This window comes from Amblyomma americanum, chromosome 5 (genome assembly GCF_052857255.1).
Source record: "Amblyomma americanum isolate KBUSLIRL-KWMA chromosome 5, ASM5285725v1, whole genome shotgun sequence".
Lineage (NCBI taxonomy): Eukaryota > Metazoa > Arthropoda > Arachnida > Ixodida > Ixodidae > Amblyomma > Amblyomma americanum.
The window spans coordinates 149,873,490-149,895,238 of NC_135501.1; the positions used below are offsets into that span (position 1 = coordinate 149,873,490).

The 21,749-nt window shown below is 46.3% G+C and overlaps 1 long non-coding RNA gene across 3 annotated transcripts; it reads left to right on the forward strand.

Moving 5' to 3' along the window:
• Positions 1-2,273: 2,273 nt before the first annotated feature.
• Positions 2,274-20,530, forward strand: LOC144132812 (uncharacterized). Of its 3 annotated transcripts, XR_013314936.1 has the most exons (5): positions 2,274-2,460; positions 4,469-4,537; positions 5,260-5,353; positions 8,848-8,911; positions 20,399-20,530. It is a non-coding gene; the product is annotated as an uncharacterized LOC144132812 (long non-coding RNA). The 3 variants fall into 3 exon arrangements; XR_013314938.1 differs by lacking the exon at positions 4,469-4,537 and having other exon boundaries at positions 2,277-2,460; positions 5,265-5,353; XR_013314937.1 differs by lacking the exon at positions 4,469-4,537 and having other exon boundaries at positions 2,278-2,460.
• Positions 20,531-21,749: the final 1,219 nt, after the last annotated feature.

Here is a 21,749-nt window from a genome sequence, read left to right on the forward strand (position 1 = left end):
TAAAACCCGCAGCGGTCTGCCACGAAATTCCTTGACTGATCACGAGATTGATGACGTCATAAAGTAAAGTTACATGCTCGAGCGCCGACTTTTAAACGGGCACTGTGACGCCGTAAGACCCTTGATAAAACCGAATCGGCAGGTGTGCTAGGAAAATTCGAAGGACATTTGAGCTTCGCCTTAAGGATATGACGCGATAGTTTTAATGGCGCCATTAAGTGGCCTGGAGAAATCTTTATACCACTTTGGAGACACGACATGGCGTCGCATACCACTATACAAATCAGTTGCGTTCAGCTGCTGCACCAGCCTACCAATCCGAGGTGTTACAATCATGACCAACGGACGGACAACGCACGACCAACGTCGAAAACGCGGAATTTCTACATAACCGCGCCCTTAAAGCTATGTCTTTAAAACACAGTGTTCTTAGCCATGAAAACACGGCATGGTTAGTAATAAAACTCGATGATACGTCGAGATGGCGATGAAGACACAGGGGCACGTGATATAGCGGTAAACTGTCTTGTGGCAGGCGAGTGTGACATCATGAGACAAGGTGACATAGCCAAGTGCGCCGGTGAGCTGGACATATCGTATGGCCAAACGATACATAATCATAAGAGCAGTTAAGCACTTCACTGTCGCGAGTGGAATTTAAACCAGTGGCGCAGCACTTTCCCTGGCAGCTTCAATAACCCACTACGCAATCGCTGCAAGTTAACGTCACGCATGATAAACTGCAAGTCACTCGCGCTGTACTTTGAATGTCTCCGTCTACTTTGATTTCTCTCTGTGTGGAAGTGAGTCACAATCAAGAACAGGCGGGCACCTTTGCGTGCAAGCGCGAATTCGAATGCGTGGCCGCTTTTCATGATACAGTATTGAACCTGTCCATCCAAATAAAGATACAACTGTGAGAAATGAATGTGAAGTGTACAGATGTTGATAACTCAGCCGGTCCACTCCCGTCCGATGGTTCAGCTGTGTGATCGAAGAAGCTCGACTGAGGGGCGAACGACTGTGGAGTAAGTAGCAGCAACACAATTCCCGAAAGAACTGACGCAGACAGATATATAGTGGCAAGACCAGTGAGGATTTGCGTTCTACGACGTTGCATTCTTACGGTGACTGAACCCCCTAACTGACGCATCTTTTTTTTTAAGGAGACCAAAGTGATCATTTGGTGCTCGTGCCACAAACTCTATGGAAACCAAATAAAAGGGTCGCGCGAGCCCTGCTCACCTTAAATCTAAGAGAGAGCGCCACAAAACTCACGACAAACTAGACACGTCTTGTTCAAAAAATGACATCAGCTTATGAATATCCTGGATCAACTAAGTGTCATAGATGTTTTGAATGACGAAAATTCTGGCAGAAAACTAAGGGGCGGCGCTCTTCCGCGTTTTGCCACTCCACCCTTTTTTAAAAAAATTCATCACATGTTCAATGTTGATCAGAACACATTTCCTTAGACTATGGTATTGCATTTTATTAATGCGCCAAATTGAGTCAAAATGCACTCAAAGTACTCATTGTGAAAATATGCTCGTGAAATGAGATGGAACTAATTAATATGGTATACGGGCAGCAAAGGACTAGAGCTGCTACGGCCACCAGCCTCGCTTTTTGTTGCAATACAGGTCATAAGTTTAACTGTCAAATGAAGCGCGATTTTTTTTATTCGAGATGTTTGCCAATAAATGAGAAAGGGAGAGAAAGTTAGCAGAAGGAGTGTAAACAAGCCTCGCTTAAAAAGTGGCGAAAGTTCTCGATAAAGCGATTATCGTGTGTCCACTTGCGATACGTCCCATCCCAGGCCTACCGCCTGACGAAGACTGTAGCCAAGGCAGCCCACTGCAAGTGTTTTTCGTCACACAGTTCAGGCGCAGCACCACAATGGGCACATTTGTCAGTCACTTCTAAACGTTTGTCACGCCACCGATAACGCAGAGAGGGAGTCAGAGCCGCTTTTGCCCGAATCCGGCGCACGGATACCTCCTCCTCCCGAGTGAGACTACAGGGGAGAGGGTACGAACAGGCGATTACATTTGCATTCGCTTTCTTGAGATCGGGCTACAGTAACAAACGCCGCCACGTGTACAGCGGGGAGAAATAACCCAGTAATGACCCCGTGCACAACACATTCCTTGAATCCTTTGAGGCCTCCGCCGCTTGTGAATGATTTATTCTTAGCTCACATGGAGATGCGAGGGTGAGCCGTTGAGTAGTGGCATAAAACATTTACATGAACGCCAGAATAAATTCTTCAGCGGCACCCTTTTTAAGAAGAAAAGCGGACTCCAGTAGTTACTTTGGTGGTCTCCTATTTAAGCCGCTGCACGCCAAATCAACTCCGCGTCTCTTCTGGACACATTCCTATGGGCGAAGAGCCGTTCTAAGTTACAGATCTACTGTCGCTAAAAGCATAGCTCACTGTTGGCGATTCCCATTCAGAATGTAAGTACGCTTTAACCATATTATCAACTTCGAATGCCATGTTTGATATTTTTCGTATGTTCAGGATAAAAGCGTCTAATCGGACTCAGTATGTCTTAATTATGTGGGAAGAGCGTTTATTCTTTGGGCATATATTAGGTATTCTGGAGGCAGAATAAAACTGTTCAAGGCTCCTCTGCTAAAGCGTGCCAATTTTAGTAGAAACTGCACATTTAGTAACGTTTCATTAGTGCGATTTTATTGGTTTTTTGAAGCTTTGATTATGTGACTCAAGATTTATGTTTCTCCCGACGCTGCATATAGGGCAAGAGGCTGCATGGTGCACGCGCGCCTGCATTTTTATAGTGTGCAATACTCTGTTGGAAGAAAAGGGCTAATTTTCACTCCTCTCTGATGATCTCTCTATGCTTGGCTGGAATAAACGGCTGCCAACGGCATCAATTTTATCCCTGGTAGTTTCTGATGATCTTAACAAACCAACACAGTATCTTAATAAGAGGACAGAGCTTGGTATTACCTGGCGATGCGATCATGCATAGCTCTAGGTTTGCGCTGACGCCATACCTGCTGCCACACTTCGCCATCGCCATCAGCAAGTACAGCACCAGGGCATCAGCCATAATGCGTTAGCTCCAAACATGCGGAAAGGAGACTGAACAAGGAGCGCCACCTTACGATGACAGCCGGCTCTAATAAGCCGTTTTGATGGAATTTCCTTTCATTTTTCTCCCAAGAATGCCAGAGTCGATGGAACGCGAGAGAAAGTTTCTGGGGTCTTCAAAAATAAAAAAACAGCCTTTGGCTGTCATTTGACACACCTGTTACCGCTTTTATTGCTATGCTTAAAGACTATCCACTTATGCTTCCTCCTGAGGATTTCTTTATGCATGACTGCATCGCCGAGGCGGCTTAGTTGTCACATCGTTCGGCTACGGAGCTCGGTAACGACAAGATGTCAAAAGTCGTCCGTCTGCTACGCAATGTCAGTGCAAGGGATTGAGTTTTATCCGAATCATTCCAATACGCTCTAGATCCTTTCTTACTTCCTCTTTTCCACTCGCCCTTCTCCGATTTTTTCTCTTTATGGTTCGGATGTCCATTGTGAGAAAGACATATAATGTGCCTTTGGTTTCCTTTTAACCATTGTAATTTTTTCCTGTAGTTTGTACCAAATTTCTTTTAACGCAGCACCCAAAGGCATCCAGTGCGTTCTCAGCCCGTACTGTCTGCCTGATTTTGTCGCCACTGTCGTTATCGTTTAACAGCGCGAGCTGATACTGGTGCGTTTCAGTTGCAGCGTGATTCGCGCCGTCCACAGTCAGGCGACGGCATTCAGCGTGCAGCGTTGAGAGAATGCGGGCAGAGCATTAAAATTTGTAATATTTTGATTCACGCTCAAACACAAAAGAAAACAGCGCAAACTTCACACGGACACAGAAGGGGAAGACGAGAGACCGGCGCCAACTAACAACTGAAGATTTTATTATTGTAACACTAAGGTAACTTTACGGTAAGTATAACAACACTAGAAAAACAAAGCCTGATAGACATGGCTACAGACGCACGGAGGAAAACCATTGTCACTCATTCCTAACAGGAAACGTAACTCCTTAGCCAGCAGGGCTACAGAAGGAGTTCTGACACGGGGATCTTCTAGGCTCGCAATGTATTCAGCCTCAATGGTTTCCAGGCTAGTTTCATCTTCGCACCAGTGCAGGACGCTTGTGTCGCTGAACTCGCGTGTGCACTGTCAATCTCTGCAGTGAATAATCAGATGGCCTGAAAATCGTTCTTTCACATTGTATTTTTGCTCCGATAATCTCTTATTAAGGCATCTGCAGGTATGGCCTACGTGTGCATGGTCACAAGACAAGCGGCTCTAGCACACGACTACTTGAACACAAGTGACGAACCGCTCGCGATGATTTATGGCGCAACCTATGCAACCTATAGGTTGCCTAGGTAAATATACTTATCTTCGTCCCATTTACTTTCCGCTTTTGCGCAGACTTGCCAAGTGATCTGGAGCCGAAGACAGGACGTCTGTTCGGACCCTACCAATTAACTTTCTCAAGTTGTATGAAATGCTTTGTGCGTTTATAATAACCGCGATCTTCTTATTCTTGTCTATTTGGTATGTCTCCTTTGTTCTGAACAAGTCCTCAGGCAGTGACGATAAGAGCGTCGGCGGGTATCAAGTGTGCACTAGTCGGTGCGTCTTGCTTAAAAAGCGATCTTCCAGCTTGTGGTTTCAGGATTTTTTACTGCATTGTTGAAGCGTGAATTAATGATGCTGCTCTTGACCTACTTCGAGCGAGCGGAATAAAGAGGAACAAGAGGTTTGTTGTCTCAAGGCTCAAATGCTGAGCACGCGTTCTGGGCCTATAAGACACCGAAAGAAAGAACCAAGCAGCAACCGCCGACTTATTTCTAAACGGTCGGTGGGATTCATTTAAATTAGTTTACGAACAATTCGTGCACTTAGCGATGCACATAGGATCGCATTGACATGAACGAGCTCCCAAATTTAAAAATAGACAGCTTCAGAGTGATAGACCGCGTCACACCGGATGGGGGGCAATATTTCTGGCAAGAGGTCTGGTTTCGAGAGCACGCAGTGTAACTCTTTGTGTAGGCCCATCAGGCAGACATTCGGCTTTCTATCATGTGAGCGTCGTTTTAAGAGTTCTTCATGTTATCATGTTAAGTCGGGTTCGGAATATTGTAATTATGGTGATGCCTGACAGTTACCTCCGACGGCGCCATGATCTGTGGGGTTTTATTCTATTCTTCCGGCAGAAAAGAATAAGGAGCCACTGAAGAGATTCAAAATGCAGCGTCATTTGGTGTATGCAGTCCTCTTTCTTTTTTCTGTGCACAGCCTAATGTCAAGGTGGGTAATATGTTAACTCTGCACGTGATTAACTCTGCATGAATGCAGAGGCAGCTTTTGATATCTGATACGCGGGTACGGCTTCTGGCTATTAATTTTATTTTTATTTTGTACTTTCAACAATTAAAGAAAAGACAAGAGAGCACATTGGGTAAGAGAAAGGGACGCGAGTTCATGTCATCGTACTCGAAAGGAATGAAAGAAAAGGGAAAGCATGAAATGCGAAGGCAATATTATCGACAGTTATTCATGGTGACCTACTGGGTTCAAGGAGAAGGCAACCTTCGCACACCGCGGGAGAATGTCGGCTAGCGGATGGATGGTATTGGGAAGATTGCAAGAACAAGGCACAGGATTAATTATATTGCGAATAAGGGAGCGTCACGTTTGGGTTTTCTACGGCGGAATTTTAGCCATTTACCAAGTAACTTAAAAACACAGCTGTATTTCAGTTATGTACGCTCCATACTTGAATATGGATGTGTTTGCTGGGACCCACACACATCTGAGTGTGTAGAAAAATTAGAGAAAATTCAGAATAGGGCAGTTATATTTGATCTTGGTAATTATAATTGGCAAGTTAGTATGACGGAAAGCAAACGAAAACTTAACTGGCAAGAGTTGAAGGACCGTAGAAGGTACATCAGTTTGAAATTTTTCCATGATATTTATTATTCAAAAACTGGCATAAACCGCGAACAATATATCCAGGCACCTCATTATATATCAAAGCGACTGGACCACTGCTTGAAGGTCAGAGAATTTTCTTGCAAGGGTGTCGTCTTGCGTTATTCTTTTTTTGTTAGAACTGTTCGGGACTGGAACAGTTTGCCATCGAGCATTGTATGCATTACATCTAACGAAGCATTTTTCCATGCACTGCAATAATTGCTTTATACCTACAAATGAAGTCTGTACCCCCTGCTGTAATGCCCTGCGGGGCGATGCAGGTAACTAATAAATAAAATAAAAAAAGGCACAGGAGAGCGTTGTTTGGAAAAATTTTACAGAGACCTTTGTCCTGCTGTGCGTGTAGCTCGGATAATAAGTCTGATCAATACTTCCCTCCTAGACCTCTCCTCCACAAAACGCTCCTTATAAATCCCGATATCGCTCAATACAGGACGGAGTACATGCGTGGTGGGCACATAGAAACGATGCCGCGTAGACCAGCCCGCATATTTTGAACACTGCAACGAACACATGTTCTCGCTCACTTGCGTAATCACTTAAAAGCAGGGTGAAAAAATTAACTACAGGAGTATATATTGCATTGGCTACGATGCTTTTTTGCAGACTCGCGATGAAAATTGCCGGGTTGACGTATATGCCAAAAACTGCTTACTATATTTGTTGCGTACCTCACAGCCTGAGTCGCTTTGGGACGTTAAACCCCCATACATCATATTTGTTTTTTTTTCAATATCCGGCTTTTGTCATTGAAAAAGGCTTACTTTATAAGATGTCAATCACGCTTGGCCCTGCTGAATCCCTAGCAATGAGTACCAGATGCAAATATAAAAACTTTTCCTCCCAAACGAGGGTTTCACAAACCTTTGAAGACTAGTCCAGAAAGCGCACGTTATTACCTTGGCAAGCAACAAAATTGTTTGGAGAAGTCCTGCTTGCATTTTGAAGCACTATGATTTTATTAGCAGAAAAAAGATTTTATATCAACATCATAATCAGCCTGTTTAAGCACAATGCAGCGCAAAGCCCTCTCCCATATCTTTCCAATTCACCCAGTCCTGTGCAAGCTACAGCCACCTTATCCGTCCAAACTTCACAATCCTCTCTGCATACCTAACCTTCGCCCCCCCCCCCCCCCCCCCTGCTGCGCTTGCCTTCTCTTGGAATCCGCTCCGTTACCCTTAAGAACCATCGCTTATCTTTCTTTATATTTAAGTCAACCAAAATTAGCATACCTGTTGAGCCTTAGCACTCTTCCTTCCACGCCAATATTCAACGTCAACAGTCATAAGTGTAATATTAAAACTCATCGATCAATTTCCATCCAAGCTATTATCTCAACGCATCGCTGAAATAAAAATCTTAAATTACATGCATAGAACTACACATTCATGAGAAATGCACTGCTACAAATATGGCCCACAATTTACACCAACAAAGTGGAAGGAATGACAGTTAAAAAACAATCTTTTTTTGTGATCGTAATGAATGGTATTTTTGAAGGCGTCATATAGCAAGCACCTTCCGCTTAAAGGCAGTGTCCTCGTTCTTAGAACAGTGCATTATTTTCATTGTATTTAAAGTTTTCAGTACATTGACAGTGTTCGACAGAACACACCAAATATTCTCTGTTGACGGGACAGTTATTTCATTCCCCTGTGAGTGACATTGACTAAAGTAGTTGCTTTTCGTGATAAGCTTTGCGGAAAAAGTGCTCCTGAGAAGCGTATGAACATTAAAACACAGCCACATTCTTAATACGGCAGCCGTATATGCGAGTACATAGAGACAGAGCTGTTCTTTAGCACATTCTCTTGTAGGGCAGGAAACGCTGCCCAAGTGCCTGGGTACATTTTCGTCAATAAAAAACGCAATGCTATGCGTTCGGCAGCTGAACAGATCCCTCTTGAAAACAAACGAACTTTTAGCAGTTACGAATATCTTTCCCGCGTATGTAACTTCCTCTGTCTGGTAACTTCAAGACCTGCGGTGCCGCTTTCAAAATCTGTGTCCCATTGCTAACTGCGCCAAGTTGCTATATTTTGCATTAGGAATATGCCTCCGTTTCCAAAAGTAAGACTTTAGTTCATCTAGTAATCTAGGACATCGGCAGAATACCCTGCTTGGAAAAGGAAGTCTGTTGGAGGACGGCTTACTTCCTTTAGCTTCCATATGAGCTTATTCGTGTTTACTGGGCAGAATACAGAAAAGACAAAAAAGTACCACTTCAGGTTATTTGCAAAAAAAGAATTGTATACGCTTGGGCAGGTTGCTAATTCATTGTAACACAGTTATCATAGCGCGGGAAGAACGCAGGAAAAAGAAGAGACTGGACAAGCTCAAACTTTCAACACAACGGATTTTTTGCAAATCAGGAGCATATATACGCAAATGATACAGCTTACAGAAAGGAGAAAACACCAAATAAAAGTGCCACATGCCGTCATGCAATGAAATCGAGCTCTTTCTTTGATCTGCTAAACCAATATATTCAGTGATTTTGAAACTTGCCTTGCTTATTTGGATTTTGTGCCAACCTAAACACCTACATCTCGACCTTCGTAACTTTAAGGGTAGGTCCCACTAAAACACCTCCTGGACAGTATCGGCTAAGGATTTAAATAAAATATGTTTCTCAGGCAATGATGACAAAACTACAGGACCATGCTTCTGTAGAATGAAAATGACATAAACATTCTTCTTAAAATGGGAGCTATGCATCTATTCCGGAGAATATTGTGCAAGCATCTTCTTTTTGTGCTTGTCTGTTTTTATTCTATTTTTCTATTTTTTCTCGTATTCAGCGTGAATGCCTGCAACACTAAATTGAGAGAAACAAGCGGCAGAAGCACAACCTGTCGCGGAAAAGTGAGTATCTGGTTACCAGATATTAATACATAGTTTACTGCTCAGTCATTGTCCGCTGCCTTCCGCAACTGCTCTCATCAGGCGTTTGCTTCAAGAATTGCACAATTACGAGTTTTTACACAACTTTTAAATGACTTATCAAATTAGCTCCGCATTTGTCAAATATTCACTGGTGACCTGAGGAAACAAATTTTATCAGCTGGAGCAACGAAATTGCCTGAATGGTTGTAAATACGAGAGGATGCGCATGGTACAGCTTCTACCACCAATACATGAACAGAGTGCTACAATACAGTGAGGCATTGATATATGAAAATATTATATATATCGAAGTCAAAACTTCCCTTTGAAAATACCTTGCAGAAGTACTCTAACAATATTCATTCAAAGCATAATCCAATGCATCGCACGAAGCGCCGCCCCCCGCAAGTGGTGATTCTCCTAAAGGCCCTCTTGAATAACTTTTCACCCGTGGATAAAGGTAAGGACGATGTAGCAAAACCATAGCCTCTTAGGAATACAGCCGAGCAAGTCGCCAAAATCGCGCAAAGAGTCAGCAGTAAAAAGAAGGCTATGATAGAACAAGACAACCTAAGACTAATGGACAGCCTCGTCACGAGCAGGGTAACGTACAGCCCCCCTTACCACGAATTAAACAAGCAAGAGCCTCTACAAATCGACACCATACTACGCAAAGTGTACAAAACGGCTCTCAAACTTCCAATGTCTGCACCAACTGAAAAGCTAATGGCACTGGGAGTATCGAACAGCTTCGACGAACTACGAGAAGCACAACGTCAAGCGCAACTAGACAGACTCACTGAAACCAGAACGGGACGACACCTAATGGAGAAATTAGGGCTACCACTGGGCACACAAAAAGACAAGGAACAGATTAATAATGAAGACAGAAACAACATCCGTGTAAGGCCCACACCCAGACACATGGGCCCCAATAATCACATTGAAAGACGACAAGTCCGAGCACTCAGCAGGGGCGTAAATTGCTGGGCTAGTTGGTTCATAATGTTGTCAGGGTGGAACCAGCGGAACACAGACGCAGGACAAGAAAAGGAGGTACACACACCACACCGCTGGACTTGCAACTGATTTATTTCGAAGAAAACCACCACATTTAAAGGATTCCCTGCGCAAGCGCACACTCTGGATGAAGGGAACAACTGTATTAAGATAAAAGAAAGTTATATTCTTTATCCGTGATAAAAACCGAGAAAAGTGTGTCAGCGATCCCTCGGTTTTTATCACGGATAAAGAATATAACTTTCTTGTATCTTAATACAGTTGTTCCCTTCATCCAGAGTGTGCGCTTGCGCAGGGAATCCTTTAAATGTGGTGGTTTTCTTCGAAATAAATCAGTTGCAAGTCCAGCGGTGTGGTGTGTGTACCTCCTTTTCTTGTCCTGCGTCTGTGTTCCGCTGGTTCCACCCTGACAACTCAGCAGTGAACTCAGCGACAATTCCAGCATAGTCTACACGGACGCAGCAAAGCACCGACACCAACGCAAAACGATCGCCGTTGTAACAGACTAAAGATGGATAGAAATAACGAGCGCAACGATAAACAACTCTAGCATAGAGGCAGCTAAAGAAGCCGCCATTGCTCTGGCAATATCGCGCGGCAACGCAAGAGGACAAAACCTCACTATAGTGACAGACTCCAAACAAGCATGCAGAACTTACACATGAGGCAGAATCGACAATATTGCTAATCATATTCTACAAACGACGAGAAGACACATAAACACTAAACATAGTATTGTATGGGTTCCGAGACAGCAGGGGATGTGGGGCAATGTGGCAGCAGGCGAGTTATCTCGAGGCTACGTCAACCGAGCAGACTCAACACTTTGCACCACGGGGTTTTTTTACCCTTTTACCCCCATGTGCTCAGACATACTCGACTGTTACAGGGGCCAGCGGAAACGACACCCAGCCCCACACAAAACGCTAACCAAAGAGGAGTTGGTAGACTGGCACAGACTACAAACCGGTACCTACCTGCCTCTAGATTTTCCCTTCACAATATGTAGACGAACGCCCGTGGTGCCAGGGTAAACCTACACTAGACCAAGTCACATGGACTTGCCCTAATGCAGAATTAGAGCCTAGAATAGACCACCCGAGTGTGACGCAGTAGGAGCATTTGCTGGGCAGTCAGGACGAGGAAGCGCAACGATTTCTCGTACGCCGAGCCACGCTGGCTCCTGTCAAGTGCGGCATCCTGGACCATGATCAACCACGGCGCCCATTGACCCCTAAGGATCCAGACCACTTTAAATTTGTCACAAAAAATGTTTTTTTTTTCATCCATCTATCCATCCGTCCACGGGCGACCCCTCCCTACCTCCTAATCCTTGATGGCGAAGATCAAATCCCATTGATTGAATCGCCGGCTAACCTCAATGCGGTGGCAGATTTGCCGACTACATTCGCATCAAAAGTATGTGCAACCGTTCGTCGTACAACGTTCCGGATGGTGTCATAGCATTTCTCTTTCCATATATCTTACATGATTTATTCAAGTTGGAGGCTAGCTTGCGACAGGGCTTCGGACCGATCACATATGCACCTCTCGTTGCGTGATTTAATGCGCACTTGAGGTGTCCAACGACATGTCGAGATGTGAGCTACTGCGCCCTAGCCTTTCGTCCAAAACCTTTTTTTCATCAAAACACATGCATTCTCATTCCTCCACGTAAGCAGACTTAAGTGCCTTCAGAATATTTCTAAAGCACTCGCATCTCCTACACCACTGCTTGCGAATGTGCACATTCTGTCACGTGACAACCACTTCATCTTTTGTGTGTCGAAATAGGTTGCTCTTGAGTCGCTAGACTGAACGCAGTGCAGTTGTTGCTAGTGCCATTCCTATGTTTTTTTGGCCATTGCTCAAGCATTTTCATTAATTTCTCGCAAGTGCCTGTTACTCTTTTTTGGGAGGTCCCTTCACGTAAAGGGGAGGCAGGAGTTATTGGCAGATGGTTGCCATTCATGATTCAAGTCGGTTTTTCTGCTAGTCTTATCCCGCACGGGGTACAGTTCTTGCATTCAGGCGATATAATCACGCATCGCTGAACCGTGCTCGTTACCAGTTGCTTTCTCTGGCTTGTTGGGTGACCACCTTCCTGAGCCGTTTTTTGCTCTCATTTTATTTCTTGGCCGCCTTTTTACTGATAAACATCATAAATGCCCTGTATATATTCTAATTAGTAAATAGCTCACTCATGGTCACGTTTGATTGTTAGGACCCCACCCCCTTCCTCCTCTATAAGCGTATTGCGGTCTATTTGCACGGGCAGTCGTTCACCAGCTGGACGCGCGGTCGGGCAGCTGGCTGACAATAAACTCAAGTTCTGGTTACTACTCATCTGCTGTGTCGTTCCACTTCCAAGACACTACAATAAATGCTCATCATAGGACCTTTTTCGTCCAATCCTGTTAGATTCTTTCACCTGCCTCCCGATCGTATGTAGTCCATATTTCGGGGGAGCAATTTCTGATAGCTATTAGAGTTGTACATCGTGTGTAGGTTTCAGGATTTTATTAATATTGCGTCTTATTATATGGTCGTTTGTTTCTTCAGAATAATTCCCTTTATTATGCATAGCTACACTGCTTGCCGTATATAAAGACCTCTAGGTTATTATCAAGCCATACCAGAGAGATAACGATACCTATAAATGAAGCAAATCGATTAAGTGGAAGGAGGCGCTTTTTAGGTGAAATAGCCAGGCTGGTTAATGCGAGGCACGTATGTCAGGAGTAAACTGCCAAAACAATTGGTAAAGAGCATGATTTTGCATAAGGGGAGAGTCAGGTGCGCTTTTCATTTAGTCGAGGAAGATGTGCGCAGCGTAGGGGCGATGCCTGAAGCCAAGGTATTAATGATCGGCGCAGATAAGTTGCAAGTGGAAGCTAAACCCGACAGCGACAAACTACCTAGGAAGTAAAACATCTCATAAGAAAAGTACATATTATCAACGCCTCTAACTCCACGGAGTGGGTAGAAATGACGGAAAAACCAAAATACCTTAATGGGTGAAGAAGAAGACGAAGACCTAGTGGGTGGATACGTGTCTGCTTCTAGGTCTGTGTTTTCGCTTTTCGCTGTCTTCTCGTGTGTAGCGTGGGTCGGACAGTGCCCTCCGTGCGACCGAATGCTGACGACGCCCCTACGGAGAAATTCCCGGCAAGGCGGGCGCATTCTCAAGTGAGAAAACCCAACCGGAACCCTCAGGGGCAAGCTAGGCTTAGCTCGGCGCTGCCGAGCGAGGCCGCGCTACGCGTCTGCATGGATTCTGCGTTGTCGACGACGGCTACGCGGATGCCCGCTGTGTTGCCACCTGACGCAGCCTCCACGTCCACGCAATCGTCAGCGCCTCTAGGCCTCCAGCCTGCGCCGTCTTCCGATGCTACGACTTTGGCCTGTGACATGGACTGCTCTACCGCCTCCGTGCCCGTGGCACTCCCTCAAGAAACTGTGCCCGTCGCGCCAGTTCAGTATTCCCACCAAGGGCCGTCACCAGCGTCTGAGCCTCCTCCACAGATGCCTCCCGTGAGTCAAGGCTCTCTTCCGCCTGCTGCGAACTCGTTCCGCGTTACCATCAAGCCTACATCGCGCTTTGATATGACTGCCATCCCTGCCCGGAATGTTCAAGCCACAATTGACCATGCCCTTGGCTCTTCGAACTACTGCGGGTTTGTCGTCCATCGCCCATCGAACACCATCACGGTAAACTTGTCATCCTTGATGGACGCCCAGAAACTTTGCGCAGTTACGCGGATCCCCCTGGATGACAGCAAGCATGTCCCGGTGCAAATATATTTTGCATCTGGTCCTGACACACTCCGCTGCATGGTTTATCATGTCGACAGCACGAGCCCTCCCGAGGAGGTGCGCGCAAATATTCGCTGCTCAACTCATGTTGTACTGCAAGCACGGCCTATGGGTCGCCGGGGCTCATAACTGCTCATCCTGCAAGGCCCGTTGACTCTCCCGAAGTACCTTACCTACTACGGTGCGATCGTCAAACCACAGCCCTTCCGACCTCGTCGTATTTTTTGCTATCACTGCCACAAAGAAGGACATATGCAAAATACCTGCCCTAATCCAGCATCTGTGGCCGACATGAATGAACCAACAGCTCATTGTGCCCTGTGCAAATCGCCGGACCATGACATTCGCTCCCCCGCTTGTCCAAAGAAGAAGCAAGCGAAGAAGTTTCACAAGTCGCCTGCAAAAATGGATGTTCCTACAAGTAATCGCTTTGCAGCTCTCGCATGTGACGACAACGACTTCCCTGAACTTCCTTTATCTGAGCCTGCTGCTCACCATATGTCTCCTCGCCAGCGTACATATGCACAAGCGGCTCACCTTCCCGGATCAAATGGTACGCCCAAACGTCCAGTGCATCCATCACATGTGGATACTACAGATGAAGACACAGCTTTAGACAATGCAATCGCGGAGGCTCGCCGCCGACTAGACGAACTCACCCAGCGCCGGGAACAGCGTCGTTCTCAATCCTCTCGAAGAATTCTCATAACTCGGGAGCAATCATCAGAGGAATCACCTAGGGTAAGCACTGGCCCACAATCAGGTGCCGACCACCTGTTAGCCGTGACTACCCCGACAGTGGACAAGATATTAGCGCTGATGAAGCAGGTGACATCCCTCATCGTGGAAGCTCTTCGGCCTCGTCATGGATAGCGCATCATCATCGGTGGTGGTGCAGTGGAACTGTCGCGGTTTCGCTAATAAGGCCTCTGAAGTGAACATCCGCCTTCGCGACGGAAAGCTGAGGGCATGGGCGTTCCTACTGCAAGAGCATAATGCACTCCCACGCCTTTCAGGTTTCTGCGCATACCATTCACCATCTATCCCTGATCGCCGTTGCACCGCCTCCTCCCTCAGCCCAGGTAAATCTGCAATTTATATTCACAGTTCAGTTCCGCACACACCGCTCGACCTTTCACGGTGGTGCAACACACGTCAAGAGGTTGTCGCCCTTCTCGTAAAACCTGCACAAACACCCCTTATTCTAGTTTCTTTTTATAGTCGTCCTGGCTCCGCATCTCCCAATCTGGGATGGGTTCGTTTTCTACGTTCTACCAACTCGGGTATCCCTATTCTAGTTGGCGGTGACTTCAACGGCGCACACATTGCGTGGGGTTACCCATCGGATTCCTCAAGGGGTTCACACATCCAAGGGAGCTTTTCAGATCATTCCTTTCAACTTTTAAACCACCCGAATACTTCTACCCGCCCACGCGGTGGCCCGTATTCACCTGATTTGACTTGGTGGTTAGGCCCCGGTAACCCTCGTTGGGCTGTTGATTCTGATACTTGGGGTAGCGATCACAGCCCTATTTTTATCTCCCTCACGCCTACGCGTCTACGGAAAATACGCCGCACTGTACGAATAACATCATGGGATTCTGTACGCGCAGACAATCATTTATCTACATTCAACCCCTCTTCAGCATTGTCTACTCTATCTGATGTTCTCGCTACTCACACTATTACCACTACTGTAAATGAAGATGACCCAAACCCGGACATACATCTCTTGAATCTGTGGGCTCTTCGTCGCCAGGCGGATCTTTACGCTACTCGTCACCCCGATGACCCTTCGGCTCTTCCTACTCTTCACCGCGCTACCGCACGGGCGCGGCGCTATGCAAAGCGGCTAGGCAGGCAACGCTGGGCTGCATGGTGTGCCCGCCTGTCCTCTACGCAGGGCAATCGACATCTTTGGAGAGTGTTTCACGCCATGGAGCGCCCTTCTCAGGTTGCAGATTACACAGAGAGCATTCGCCTCGCGCTAAATGTGGATGAGGACACATTTGCACAACAAGCGGCCCGTCAATTTTTTCCAAACCATGACTGCACCGCTACGTCTCCACCTGACTTATCGGTAACAGAGCCCCCCGATGGGATTACTTCTGACCTCACCATGGCAGAGCTGCTGGCCTCCATTGACCGTTTAAAAACTACTACTACTCCCGGGCACGACGGCATACCTAACTCCTTATTCCGTAACTTGGAAGGGAGGGCTTTGGAAACCCTACTTGATACTTTTAACGAAGTGTGGCTTTCTGGCGTCATGCCGGGAGACTGGAAGCATTCTATTGTGGTTCCAATCCCCAAGTCAGGTCAGCCTCCAGTATCTCTCTCGGCCCTTCGTCCAATTTCCCTTACCCCTACCATCTGCAAGCTTTATGAAAACATTCTAGCCGCACGCTTATCATGGTGGCTGGAATCCCATGATTGTTACCCAGATTCCCAAATTGGTTTCCGCCCACATATTGGAACGGAGGACGGCCTTGCTACTTTGGCTGCTGACGTGCTTGACCACTCTCCACAGAGTCACCTTGTACGAACCGTAATCGCTACAGACATAACAAAGGCATATGATAACATCCTTCACTCTGCCATTCTTGCCTCCCTTCAAACTCTTGGTCTCCCTCACCGGTTCCTCCTCTCCATTTACGCCTTTTTAGCAAATAGAACCTTCAGCGTGCGTGTCCACGGAAAGCCCTTTGGTAATTTCACTTCCAATAGAGGAGTGCCGCAGGGCTCCGTTCTCGCCCCCACGTTATTTAATGTGGCTTTAATTCCTCTGGTTCGAGCCCTAGAGACCATCCCTTCTATCCGCGTGCTTGCATATGCCGATGATATCACCTTGTGGTGCTGTCATCCAGATGCGTCTATTCATCAGTCGGTCCTTCAACACGCGCTGGATGTATTGACATCTCGCCTCCCACCTTTGGGTCTAACACTCTCTCCTACTAAATCATGTTTCATTCGAATTGGAAATAAAGCCGCCTTACGGAAAGCTCCCCCTTTAAATTTTACGGTACATAATTCTCTGATTCCTCAGGTAGAAACTGTTCGTATTCTTGGTCTTCTCCTCCATACATCTGGGACTGGCACCCCGTGGCTGACAGCCACCCGTAAATCGGCTCACGCTACTCTAGGTCTGATTCGTCGCATAGCTATGCGCTCTGGTGGCGCACGTGCTCATACGGCCCGCCAGCTTGTGCGCTCTATCCTTCAGCCACGGATAGTATATCAGGCTCAATTTCAACGTCTCACCCGCAGACAGTGGGACTCCCTTGAAGCTATCAATCGTGAGGCTATGCGCGTCATAACATATCTGCCTCGTTTAACACCCATACCTGTGCTACAGGAGTTCGCCCAACTTAATACACTCAGTGAGATCATCGACCAACGGGTGGCAAATAGAGCTCGAAAACAGTCTCTCAAACTTCATCGTTTAAAGACACTTCCACCGTGGTCCTATTGCCAGCTCACTGACAATCGCCCCACTGTTTCCCCGTCGGTATCAGCAGCGTATCTGCCTGAAGGGTGCATATTATACACGGATGCATCTCATTCTGCAGAGAGGGGAGTTACTGCTGTGTATAGTCCATCTCATCCGCATCTCAACTCTCGCGCGACGTATACTGCGGATACGTGCACTCCCCTGGCATTGGAACTTCAAGCCATTTACAATGCCATTGCTTCCCTTCCGCTCGTTCCAACATTCAATACAGTTCACATTTACACCGACTCCCGCGCCGCCCTTAAACAGCTGAAGGCTGTTCGACGAACGTTCCAGATTTCACAATCTATTCATGTGCTCTGCGCAAAGTATCCATCTCCTGTGCGCATACACTGGATTCGCGGCCATGCCCAGGATCCACATAACATTCAAGCGGATGCTATGACTCATCTTCATACATTAGACGATCCGCCACCTTCCCCTCTTCCCCCAGATCCGTTCCTGTCCCACGTTTCCGATTCCGAAGTTCTGCGCCAGCGAACACGCGCTCTAATTCCTCCGTGTTCGCACCCTCTCCCCCGTAGTCTTACTCGGCAGGAGGAGGTATCCGTGCGCCGGATTCGGGCAGGGGCGGCTCTGACACCATCTGTCCGTCATCGGTGGCGTGCCAAAGATCTGCCACTACCTGACAGGTGCCCTCACTGTGGCGCTGCACCGGACATATGTGATGTGCGGCACTTGTTGTGGACGTGCCCAGCGACGGCTGCTATCAGAAAACGGCTCCTCAGGGAGGTGGGCCTGCGGTGGAACCGCGAAAGTGACTTCGTGAAGTGGACAATGGACAACCGTTTCATTAACAACCTCTGCGACTACCTCAGCGCAACGGTTCTTCACTCCTTCTTTTAACTTTCAATCCCGTGCATTCCTTCCCCCCTTTCCTTTTTCAACTTATGCCTCATGGCACACTTCTCGAATAAAAAAAAATACCTTAATATGCGTAACATAATCGATATAATAAAAACTACACAGGAAGCTGAAATCATGAAAGCACATTTTAGGCAAAGGCAGGACCGGAAAATACCACCATGGCGAAAAGGCTTCAGGCCGCAAGTTTTCTCTTTGAGCGATACAGTGGAGGAATGCGGCACCCCTTGATGCCGGAAGATGTTTAAAGAGAATGCCCGTGCCCACAGTGGTGCAATAAAGGCGGAACTACACAATGGAAAAGCAAATTTTACATTGCATTATGACATAATCACCATCCATTCGCATCGTCATTCTTCTTTTACTTCTTTTTCTCTCTTACCCACTGTGGAGTAGCAGGCCAGGGTCACATTACCGCAGGCCGACCTCTCCACGTCTCCTTTCATTAGATTACTTTATCTCTTTCTTGACTTTTGGAGACCGTCGATGGGTGGTGGTGGTGAAAATCTTTGATTGCTTCGAAAAGAGTTGCAGGGAGGTATGACTTGGGTACCTAATACGGGACCCCAGTGGAGTCGGCCGCTGCCCGGGCACGCCCGACCAAGACCCGTTGGGCCTGTAGTTCAGAGCAGCCGAGCAGGGTCGCCACCCAGTCCTCGCGGGTGGGGTTCGGGTGAGGGGGGATAGCAGGTTTGGAGGCGCTGGCCCACACCATGTGGTAGATGTCCGAAGACTTCTCCGCACAGTGGGGACAGCATTTCGAGAAAGAAGGGTCGAAGTGTTTGAGAACTGCCCGAATCAGCAGAGTATTAGTATAAATGTGTGCACACTAGCGAGACCAACTAGACAATATGACTACCAGTTGCGACAAAATATTCTTTCTCGTGAGTCATTTGTACGCTATATTGAAGATAGAATATTAAAGTGGATAATATTGGAATAATTGCGACCTAATAGTGTGCTTGTAGCTAAAGAGGAAACATGAATTTCTTTCTAATAAAATTTCGGTTTGAGTTGTTTCATACTTGAGTCACAAGAGGGCAGCACAAAAGAACGACAAACAATAACACAGGAAAGCGCCTATCCTGTGAGCCATCCTCCGTGTCGTTTTACGCGCTGCCGTCTTGTGATTCATAAGATGCTTCACAAATTCAGCCCAAAGGAAAAGATCCAGGATAGAAACAAGTACATGAAGATGTGCTTAAGGCCACAGGATGCATCATTGGAAAACTAGCACCTCTGTACGCGAAATGTTTCGTCAGCTTGTGTGAAAGAGATGTACGGAAGAGTACTATTCTCAGAGTACACGAAATGCGGTGAAGGAATGGCATAGAAAAAACGCGTTAGCTCATTGTGTTTGATGCGTTATTTACTGAAACATTCATTAATGAAATTAGGATAACCGTAGACTTCAGCCAGTTAAGGGAACAGCGTTAATATTTGGAAACAGGGCTCGAGGGTAGCCCCTACTCTAGGAATAACCAATAATAAAAATTCCATTCGTAGCCATGCATTTCCTGGTGATACCGCTCTCATTAAAAAATTGAACGGACGAGTTCCGCATAGCACGCTTAATTGAGGTATCAAACGGAGTGCAATGGCGGGCATCAAAATTTGTAAGAAGAAAGTTTAATTTTTACTGGCTGGGAAGAGAGTCAAAGTTCAAAACGGGTATAGAGAAAAGAAATTTCGACGCGTACTTCGCTCGTCTGAATGAGGCATACTCATGCAGAAATGCACCTTTGCTATATAAAGCGCACGCTTGTGAACAAACTTAAAAATAACTAATTTATTACGCCTACGCCATCCCTAGTAAGCCCCGAAACTCAGCCTGAGGAGGTATTTTTCTTTTTTTACTCTTCCGCCCACAGCAACCCTTTCTTTTTCCTTTATTCTCGAGTAAGGTCCTGGTTACCACTCATTACAAGGCATACTGCTATAGCGCCTTTGCTAGGTAATGAATATCTACAGAGCTCTGTACCCACTGAGATGTTTGGAGCATATAGACGTGCATATAACAGCGCATATAACCGCGCATATAACCGTGCGAACAACACGGTGTTTAATTATAACCCTTTCACGTATACGCCTCAAACCCATAATCCCAAAACATACCGAAAACATCCGCCCCAAATCCACGCGTATGACCTCTAGAGTGCAATGCTTTAGTGGCTGAAAGTTATTTTTCTCCACAATTTGGATGTCAAGAAATCTCACTTTGTTGTTAACGTGTCACGTGTCTTCTTTTTTTTCAGGACTGCCAGAAGGGCGGCAGGTGCGGGTACGGACCGTGCTCACACTGTGTAGGCTCTCATCCATGGTGTGCTGGGTACTGCGCAATGTAATAGAGAGCTGAAATACATTAGAATAATTCTTCCATTTTTTGACGTCCGTGTCTTTGTTTTTTGGTCAGCTGTGTGTGATTCGTCGATAACTCTTTGGTTTTCGTGCGGTGCACAACCATCCCTCTCAACATTACGGTTTTAAATCTAATGATATCTCAATGCCGCAAGCGCTTAGTGCACTTTCACGCAAGAAGCTCACTTTGGCATCCGAAACTGTTTGAATTGAGTTGGAGTCGCAGTAATCAGGAAACGCACAATGCCGGGTTAGGCACATTTGGTGTGAGGGATGCACGCAGGAATATCGGAGGCATCGATACCTCTAGCCTCATTATGAGTCGCCGTGCAGGCATGGTGCGAAGTTGAATGTTCCATATGGCTTCGGGAAGTTAAAAGGGACCGCAAGCAGCACATCGGTACTAGACCGCCGCTGTCATAATGCTGGCCAGAAGTGAACCTAACATCCTTCCTACTATGCCATTTGCGAAAACTACATTTTCGAAACCTCCCTTGTCGTTCATGCGCTTCGTTCAGCCTATCTAACCGGCGACACAGGTCTCGCGTTCATTACCATGGCTTTCCCAGTTAAAACCGAATATGCGCTTCCTACGCAATTCACTGTCTTTCCGAGCTAATACAATGGCATTTTCGACTTAATTCAGTATCATTTTTGCCCTAATCCACGGCATAACCGGCCTAATACACTGGTACCGCCCTGCACTTGCAATATGGGAAAGCAAGGGGCTTTCCTATTCCAAGATAAGCAACGTTTTGATGCACAAGTTAGTGTATTTAGGGCTTAGTAACAATGCCCATTTTGTTCAAATTTTGCTGCTGCGGCTGGCGTTTTAATTTAGCTGTAAACAACTACCACAGGACCGGGTTAATTCAGGAGATATAGAAGATGTCTTTGTTCTCCAGGGGACGTAGTCAGGCGGATTATGATGGCAAGCAAACGTCGGATGTGTATAGAATGGGGCAAACCAAAAGATCCAAAGCTTATTTCACAGCATCAGGCGACATGCACAGCGCCGGCAGGCGGGGACAGAACTGAAGTTGATTATTTAAATACACAATCAGAGGAAACTGAAAAAAGGACGGCTACATGCTATTACACAGAATGAGTCTTGTAATGCTAAGAAACGAGAATTTACTCCTGCCAATTGTGTTCAGCTATTGTCCTGATGCTGTGGTGATAATCCAGGAAGCTGGCAATTGCAAGGAAATTGACTTATTTATTTATTTATTCACGTTGCCTCACAGG